This window comes from Acanthochromis polyacanthus, chromosome 24, assembly GCF_021347895.1.
Source record: "Acanthochromis polyacanthus isolate Apoly-LR-REF ecotype Palm Island chromosome 24, KAUST_Apoly_ChrSc, whole genome shotgun sequence".
Classification (NCBI taxonomy): Eukaryota; Metazoa; Chordata; class Actinopteri; family Pomacentridae; genus Acanthochromis; species Acanthochromis polyacanthus.
This window is the reverse complement of record NC_067136.1, coordinates 3,718,096-3,727,211: the sequence shown is the minus strand read 5'-3', so window position 1 is coordinate 3,727,211 and position 9,116 is coordinate 3,718,096. Positions and strand designations below refer to the sequence as shown.

Genomic DNA, 9,116 nt, shown 5'->3' with positions numbered 1-9,116 from the left:
ATGGGTGGCTCGTGGGAAAGGATGATAGGGATTGCACGCCGCATCTTGGACACAATGCTACTACTCATACTTGCATTCACACCTACAGGCGATTCAGAGTAATCAATTAACCTCAACATATTTTTGGACTGTTGGAGGAAGCCAGAGTACCCGGAGAAAACCCACACATGCACAGGGAGAACATGCAAACTCCATGCAGAAAGATCACGTGAAAGTCAGGACGCGAACAAGGGATCTTCTTACTGCAAGGCGAAAGTGCTAACCACTACACCACTGTGCAGACCATGGACGGAATTAGAAGGTGAAATCCAAGTGCAGGCAGCAACAAGACGAGACAACCCAGGGCAAGACAACAGACGAGACAACCCAGGGGAATTAACAAAGACAAGTGACTAAACAAACAAACAAAACAAAAACTGTACAAGAGAGAAGTGGCCTACACAACATATATGAAGCAAAACTGCAGCTGAGGCTGACCAAACCATGGAAGACAAGGCTGGGAGAGCTACAGGGAACATGCAAAAGAGAACTCAAGGACTGGCAGAGATAGCCAAAAAAACACCACAGACAAACTCAAGGTTAACGGCGAAGTAAAACTACACAGTCTGAAGGGCGGCCCAAAGACCAAAATATCTGATGGGACCACTGTGGAGGGCAGCGATGGAGATGGAACCCATGGGAGTCCCTAACCTGGCAATAGGCAGATTAATAATTGTGTAGTACTTGATAGTACTCCACAATATCAATCTGGGACCACTCCATGTAAATCCGTTTGGAGAAAAGAGGCACGGATTGGACAATGCAACAGTATGTCCCGCCTCTGACAAGTTTGTTTTTAGCCAATCGCGGGATCTTCACAACGAGCGGAGCAAATTGGTAGATTAAACTCTTACCAAAACCCGTAGGTAAAAAAGCACAAACATCTTTACCATCCAGAAATGTGCAAAGCGCCTCTCGTTGTTCTTCCTTCAAAGAAACGATACGAGATTCAGCTTAAACTGACTTAATAGCAGCATCTACACGATCGCTCTCCTCCATTGCCATGTTTGTTTTGATCTACTGGCGCTTGGTGTCGTCGTCACACCCGGATATCCTGCCCATTATCCTGCCCCACACACGAATACTGCTGTGTGATTGGCCCGAACCAACTTGGTGCTGTACGAAAAGTGAAGGCGGGAGCGGAGCAAGATGGTTTCTTGAGAGATTTCTGAACTCACAAATATCGTGAGAAATCAACTTGCTGGCAAGGTTAGGGAGTCCCAGGTGGGAGGCCAGAGGCAGAGGAGTCAGAACCTTTCATGAAACCAGTGCTGGAAATGGAACCAGTCTGGAGGCCAGGCAGTGGACCAGTAATAAGGATGGTATGAACGGAGATGGAACCTGTTGGGAAGCCACTGGTACCAATGGAACCCCTCTGAAGGCCAGTGGCGAAGACGGAACCCCATGGAATGACCTATTTCGCCTGTTGTCACCACAACCTGACCCGAGATAAGCAAATTAGTTGGTAAATGCTGCTTGTCTCTTAAGATGGTGAAGATGAAGGTGCGTGAACACGCAACCCGGTCTCACAAGGATTCGTGAAACTGTCACGTGAATTAATCTATGGTTTCGTGTGTACCAACACGATTTTCTCATGTTTTTCGTGGTGCACACAACGAAATTCAAACCAATGTATTTCAAGCAGAGGATATTTCGTGCCACTCAGAACGTATTTAAAACTACTGCAACTACGGGTTTGATTTTATTTTCATATCTGAATCTTAATCACACCTGAATAGAATGTTTATTAATAAAATATTCCTCGCGTGTCATGTTTCTCCTCGGTCAGATTTAAGCGAGTTAGGGCATTTTGAATCGGTATATTATATTTTTAATGTAAAAGCGTTGCGAATCCAACGCTATATTTTGCATTACATCGTCCCATATTTATAATGTAATGCAGGGGTCGGCAATTAGATGTGGCTTCGGGCCAAAATTTGTGTAAACATCATTCGGCCGTTTGACCGAAGGGCCGGTGCGCTGCTATTTATTAAATAATTTTGTTTATTGGGTATCAGATGCCCATATAGGTCAGTGGGTTAAGCAAGTGGCTCCTGTACAGGAGCTGGTCTCTGACATGGGTTTGATTCTGGTCTGCTGTATTATAATATTAGGGACATTTTTCATACACAAATGCAGATTTCTAAAATGTAAACCTATTTTTAATATGTTTCATAAAGAAATGTCTCTATTCTTCTCATCGCTGAAACATATGAAAAAACGGACTGCTGTAAAACTTTTTAACATGATTGAAGATATCAAACTCATGGACAACCCCTAACCATAGATATATACAAACACTAGATGTCTCAAGACGGAGTCGGCGGCGGCGTCACTTGGCGGCCATCTTAGGACAGGGGACTGCTCTGACGCACTGTACTGTAGTCAATGGTAAGGTGGATGATTTCCTCACTTTAACACTCATAACTCGCTCAATTCTTGATTGATTTACAAACGGTTGAGTTCATTACAAACCTTATTAACGTGGCTATGATTCGGGCTCAATTCCGAAATCGCAGCTTTTCGTTCTGAAAAATGCGGCATAGTTGTGTGTCTTTTCTGCCTGGCTACTCACATTGAAGATGGTGTTACTCACAATCTGATTTTCAATTATTAGGTTTTCCTGAGACCAACGTTTTTTGAGAACCGAATCTTTAGGCGAAATTACATTCTTTGTGGTTGTGGTTGTATTTATTTGCTTGTTAAGAGACTTTGATTGAGACCTTAGACTTACTGTTTGTATACATCTATGCCTGGATTAGTTAGCCTGCAGCCGAAATGCATTGTGGGTAATGTAGGCACCAGGTTCATGAAAAGAAAAGACAACATCTCTGTTTGTTGTGCATTGATTTTGGTTGAGCTTTGTTTTTATCTGTGCATTAGCTGATAGTAATAAAGAAGTGCAATGCTAAATATTAAAATTACATTTACATCCATTTATGCTGAAAAAAGATGACATGTTTTCATTTTTTATTTTTTTGCAGTGGCAGCCTGAAGTTTAGAGAAGTGGAAGGTCCTCGCTGCAGTCCTCAAACCAGCAGGATAAAATTGTGAAGATTACAATATAAGTATAAACCATAAATTAAGAATAGTAAGACACTAAATAACCTTTGACTAAAAAGACAGCTAGCAGACAATTTTCATGCCTGAGATTTAGAAATAAATTCAAAAGCTTAACATGATACTGTGCAGCTAGTTAGAGATATTGTTCATCAACCTTTAATCGTGTTTTTTAAAGAAGGCGAGATTAACTTAAAAATTGCCCACTCCATTGTTGTAACTTCAGTTGGTTATGGGACACTGCAAAAATCCTGGAAAATGATTTATTGAAAAGAGTGGGAACCTTGTTATTATTTTTCTTTATTTATTATTTATTTTTTTGTTCAAATGTCATAATTTTTTCATTTTAGCATTACTTTTTTGTTATTTGTTCATCATCATTTATTTATTTTGTCTATTTGAATATTGTAAATATTAAAGATTGACAGTATAATATCTCTGTGTGTATAGCTATTTCTTTATTACCTATCTACTTAATATAATTTTTATATGAATTCACTGGTTTTAATTATTCTTATGTAAGCAGTAAAACAAGTACAGCTCTGACGTTTATAACAAACCAAGCTGTTGTAAAATCGGTTGAAAACTGAGCAATCTACAGTGATTTTAAAATCCATGCTCCATTGACTTTAATGTTATGAGTGATCGAGCAGCCCTGTCCCAAGATGGCCGCCATGTGGCGACATTGCTCCCCATAGGCTGACAGCGCTCATGAGACATCTAGTGTTTGTATATATCTATGCCCCTAACCCACGAGACATTCATTTTGTGCTTCATGGCGCTAGGTGTGCTGTTTGCATGTTGGACATTGTTTTACACAGACACCACCGAAGAAGAAAGGTGCCGAAGTGCTGCACGTTTTGTTTTTGTTTTTTTGTTTGTTTTTTAAAATTGAAACAGGAGTCTGTCCGCATGAATGTCCAATGGGTTAGGGGTTGTCCATGAGTTTGATATCTTCAATCATGTTAAAAAGTTTTACAGCAGTCCGTTTTTTCATATGTTTCAGCGATGAGAAGAATAGAGACCTTTCTTTATGAAACATATTAAAAATAGGTTTACATTTTAGAAATCTGCATTTGTGTATGAAAAAATGTCCCTAATATTATAATACAGCAGACCAGAATCAAACCCATGTCAGAGACCAGCTCCTGTACAGGAGCCACTTGCTTAACCCACTGAGCTATATGGGCATCTGATACCCAATAAACAAAATTATTTAATAAATAGCAGCGCACCGGCCCTTCGGTCAAACGGCCGAATGATGTTTACACAAATTTTGGCCCGAAGCCACATCTAATTGCCGACCCCTGCATTACATTATAAGTATGGGACGATGTAATGCAAAATATAGCGTTGGATTCGCAACGCTTTTACATTAAAAATATAATATACCGATTCAAAATGCCCTAACTCGCTTAAATCTGACCGAGGAGAAACATGACACGCGAGGAATATTTGATTAATTAATGCATTTCTGGATGGTAAAGATGTTTGCGCTTTTTTACCTACGGGTTTTGGTAAGAGTTTAATCTACCAATTTGCTCCGCTCGTTGTGAAGATCCTGCGATTGGCTAAAAACAAACTTGTCAGAGGCGGGACATACTGTTGCATTGTCCAATCCGTGCCTCTTTTCTCCAAACGGATTTACATGGAGTGGTCCCAGATTGATATTGTGGAGTACTATCAAGTACTACACAATTATTAATCTGCCTATTGCCAGGTTAGGGACTCCCATGGGTTCCATCTCCATCGCTGCCCTCCACAGTGGTCCCATCAGATATTTTGGTCTTTGGGCCGCCCTTCAGACTGTGTAGTTTTACTTCGCCGTTAACCTTGAGTTTATCTGTGGTGTTTTTTTGGCTATCTCTGCCAGTCCTTGAGTTCTCTTTTGCATGTTCCCTGTAGCTCTCCCAGCCTTGTCTTCCATGGTTTGGTCAGCCTCAGCTGCAGTTTTGCTTCGTATATGTTGTGTAGGCCACTTCTCTCTTGTACAGTTTTTGTTTTGTTTGTTTGTTTAGTCACTTGTCTTTGTTAATTCCCCTGGGTTGTCTCGTCTGTTGTCTTGCCCTGGGTTGTCTCGTCTTGTTGCTGCCTGCACTTGGATTTCACCTTCTAATTCCGTCCATGGTCTGCACAGTGGAGTAGTGGTTAGCACTTTCGCCTTGCAGTAAGAAGATCCCTTGTTCGCGTCCCAGCTGACTTTGGGTGAAGAAAGGGGATGCTTGGACAGGTCTCCAGTCCAAAACAGGGACTCACAGACAACCAAGCACACCTTGGAATTCACTTTCATAAATTAACACCTTCTTCACTAAGTCTCTGATCTCCTCCTCCTCATTAGTTTCTACATCTGGGTTCTCCACAAACCTGTGACAGTTTTGTTTCAAGACAAACTGAATCTATGTCCTTCCTTGACCTGTCAGAGAAACAGGATGGAGTGTTTCCACTCATTACAGGATCAGAGGGGTTTGTTTTTCTTGTGCTTTACTGCTACCAAGTGGAGCAGTCAGAACACTGCAAGGAATTATTACAGGTTTAGTTCAAATTCAACCTTCACATTTCATCCTGACACACTTGTGGAATTTAATCTTTAACTCAAAGGTAATGCTAATTTAGTGCACTTGATCAGACTTACGCAACAACATTGAGAGAAATTTAGGAAATTGTACAAAATAAAGGATTTTTCACAGAATATGATCATTGTTTTTTCATAAACCAAAGAGATCATGAGAAAAAAAAAACTTTCATACATTCCGTCTTCAAACAAGTCAGATAGTTAACTGTGAAGTGAACTACATTTTAATTTTCAGACATGGACATTTTGTTGTCTTTATTTTTTATTATTGTTACATTTGATTGTAAATATTTTCCCTTCATGCCAGAACTCATGTAGCAGCTCAGCTGGTTCAGAAGCAGGTTTAGAAAGAGTTGTGGGTTTAAAGCATGACTGGATATTTAAATAAAGATTCAGATTAAACTGAAAAGTCACATTTACATTTTAAAGGATACAACTGGTGATGATTTTTGTTGTCAGAAAACTTTATTGAAAACCAAACCAGTATAATGAACAGAAATCTTTATGATGATTACAGTTGCAAAAACAGTTTTAACACAAAGAACAGATACAAGTCAGCTACAGATCTGTAGATATTTAAAAACCACACAATGAAGAATATTCACTGGACTCTTGTTGCTGAAGTTCAGTGATGTGGAGGCAGATCCAGAGAGACACACTGGAGACTCAGATGACTTAGGTTGTGAGTAATGTTTACTGATATCAGGAGAAGTGACACCAACAGAGCAGCAGTACATGCAAGCAATGCCAGCAGCACTTCTGAGGATTCTCTCTGATCTTTGGCTTTATATTGGAGTTGGGAGAAGGTCAGATTTAGATTACAGACCAATATGGAGACAACTGGTCTGCTGAGTCACATCACAATAGACGATATCTGATCTCCTGCAGTGTCTGTCTGTCTAAAGGCCATTATGACCTTAGAAAGGGGAAAGAGTCATTTTTCCTTCATAACTCTCATGACCTCAGAGATTTTCTTACAAAGCTACAATATTAAATCCTAATACATCACACATCACTCTGAAATATCCAACACCATGCTCTATAAATGAATCCAGCTTTACAGGGATACGCTGATGTCTCTGCAGTTCATTACAACATTTTCACATGAGAAAATTTTCACAGTTTAAATGTGTAGATTTTCAAATGTATGTTGCATAAAATCAGCTGTAAATCTGCCCTACCATGAATTTATCAACACAGCAACGGGATAAATAAGATATTTGATCATTTTTCTGAACAATTTACTCTGCTCTACTCCAAAACAATAAATGTCTCACATGACAGTTTGATATTTATTAGTTGGCTCTAACATGTCAACCTAAAACATGAACCTTCAAAGTAAAACAAATGAAAGATATCCTGTAAATACAGTTTACAGTTCATCCTTCTCTTCCTTCTCTTCCTCAAAGATGGTGTTGTCAGGCTTCTTGACCCATCTAAGTTTGAACCCTGCTGTGATCCCTTTCTCTTTCAGCTTCTTCTCCAGCTGAAAAACAAGTTCATGAGCAGAAAGAAAAGATTTTGATTCTTCTTCTTGTTCTTACAGATTTGTGTCCTCTTAAATTTAAATGTTAACATGAAAGTATCTCATCTCACACTGACCAGTTTCTGGATGGCCTCCGTCACAGCGGGGTCATTCAGGTCCATTGTGGATTTCAGAACCCTCAGCTTGATCCGAAGCTGCTGCTTTTTCTCTGTGGACAAAATGGAAATACAGATTCATGAAAAACAGACTTGAGTGTCAGTGCAGCACAGTCAGTGTGAGTTTGTTTGAAGACAACTCACCGTAGTGGCACATGAAAGGACGTTTTTGGTCACAGTGATCTTCCACCCACTTTCCAGCATCAGTAGCACCGATCAAACTGGTAGCACAGTCTCCACTGTTATATGGTATGTTTCCAGTCAACCAGTTTTTGAATTCATGCTCTGTGCCATCTGACCAAGAGTACCAGGTTCTTCGAGACAGACCAACGAAAGCAACGTGATTTCCTGTTATGGCCTTCTGGACCAGTGTCCTCTCTTCTTCATTCCTGATGGAGGCCACGTCTGTGTGGAACTTCCTGCAGTAGCTCTGAGCTCCCTCCCACGTCAGGTTCCACCAGGCCTTAAAGACATATGTTGGAGGAGAAGAAGCTGGCAAGAATTTTGAAAGTTCAGTCAGATTAATTTGCACACAAAAGTAATTTATTCTGACCAACAGTTTTAAAAATCCAATCTGCATGAAATCAAATTAAGAAAAGTGTCAGATCTTCACATGTGAGTTACATCTTTACAAGACAAATGAAACAGTCAAAGCTGCCGTTCATTTTCTGTTTTGGGGCCTAAACACACACTTGAAGTAATAATTATACCACAGTCTGGAAAATGCACGAAATGTTACTGGATCACAGAAACCACAAGAAGTAAAGTTTTACTCACCATTTGAATTATCATAGCAGAGAAAGGGGATTTGGAAGGAGCGTGGCACATCATACAATAGACCTTTCTTTGCCGTAGAATACAGTTTCCACTCATCTCTGCGATCATTTGGTTGACCACTGTACCACCTGAGTAAGGGCTGATTGTTGGTTCCGTAGTAGCCATCATCTGTCATCGACCACGCCCAGCTGCTAGAATTGTCATACAGGCCAATCCATACTTTTCCACTGTAGCCACTGCCAGCAGCTGCAATCAGTTGAGCCACGTCTTCCATGTTGTCCACAGTAGCCAGGTCAGTGAACTTTTCTCTGCAGTACTGTTGGGCTTCACTCCAGGTCTTTGGTTCATCAATGAATTGGTACTGATGAAGGCCTGAACAGAGCCCTGAAAAAGACACATTTTTCATCCTGAATGTGACATAATTTGTAGCAGTGACTGTTTCTCTGTGCTGCAGTTAACAAATCATTCACATTAAGGTTTAAGGTTTGTTGTTTTGAGTAAAATAAGCACTTTCACCTTTGAGTTTGGGTTAAAATGACTTGTTTGTTGAGGTCAGGACTGATGGTCCTGATGTCAACAAGTCAAATGATCACATGAATGTGACATAAAAACAATAATAAGACAGATGTGGATCAAACACACCCACAGGTTGGACACCAATGACTGCTGTGGACTGAAAATGGTCATAAATGAAACAAATGTGCCATATTTACATCATCCACATGTTTGAGGTTTTCTCTCCTTATTAAACCGTTTTGTTCTGCTGAAATGTTTGATTGCTACAAACATTCATTCATTCACATTTTCTTTTAGAGTCTTTTTGAAATTGTCTCTGTCTTTGGATATATCACGTGTAGGGCTGGAGTGGGACTCATTTTCAGTCCTGGACTTTGATCCCTCAGACCAGCCCACTTTAAATCAGGACCTGTTATTATTAAAATTATGCAATTCTAGCCCTGTATGTTATGTCTACAATAGTGCACTTTTCTGTAAAGCCTTATAATTCAGTGTATTTTTCTAAAATATT

General features: G+C 40.0%; 1 long non-coding RNA gene across 1 annotated transcript; it reads right to left on the bottom strand.

Moving 5' to 3' along the window:
* Positions 1 to 6,921: 6,921 nt before the first annotated feature.
* Positions 6,922 to 7,637, bottom strand: LOC127532687 (uncharacterized). Its single transcript, XR_007940273.1, has 3 exons — positions 7,457 to 7,637; positions 7,274 to 7,365; positions 6,922 to 7,157 (listed from the first exon to the last, which is right to left on the bottom strand). It is a non-coding gene; the product is annotated as an uncharacterized LOC127532687 (long non-coding RNA).
* Between the last annotated feature and the right edge of the window lie 1,479 nt (positions 7,638 to 9,116).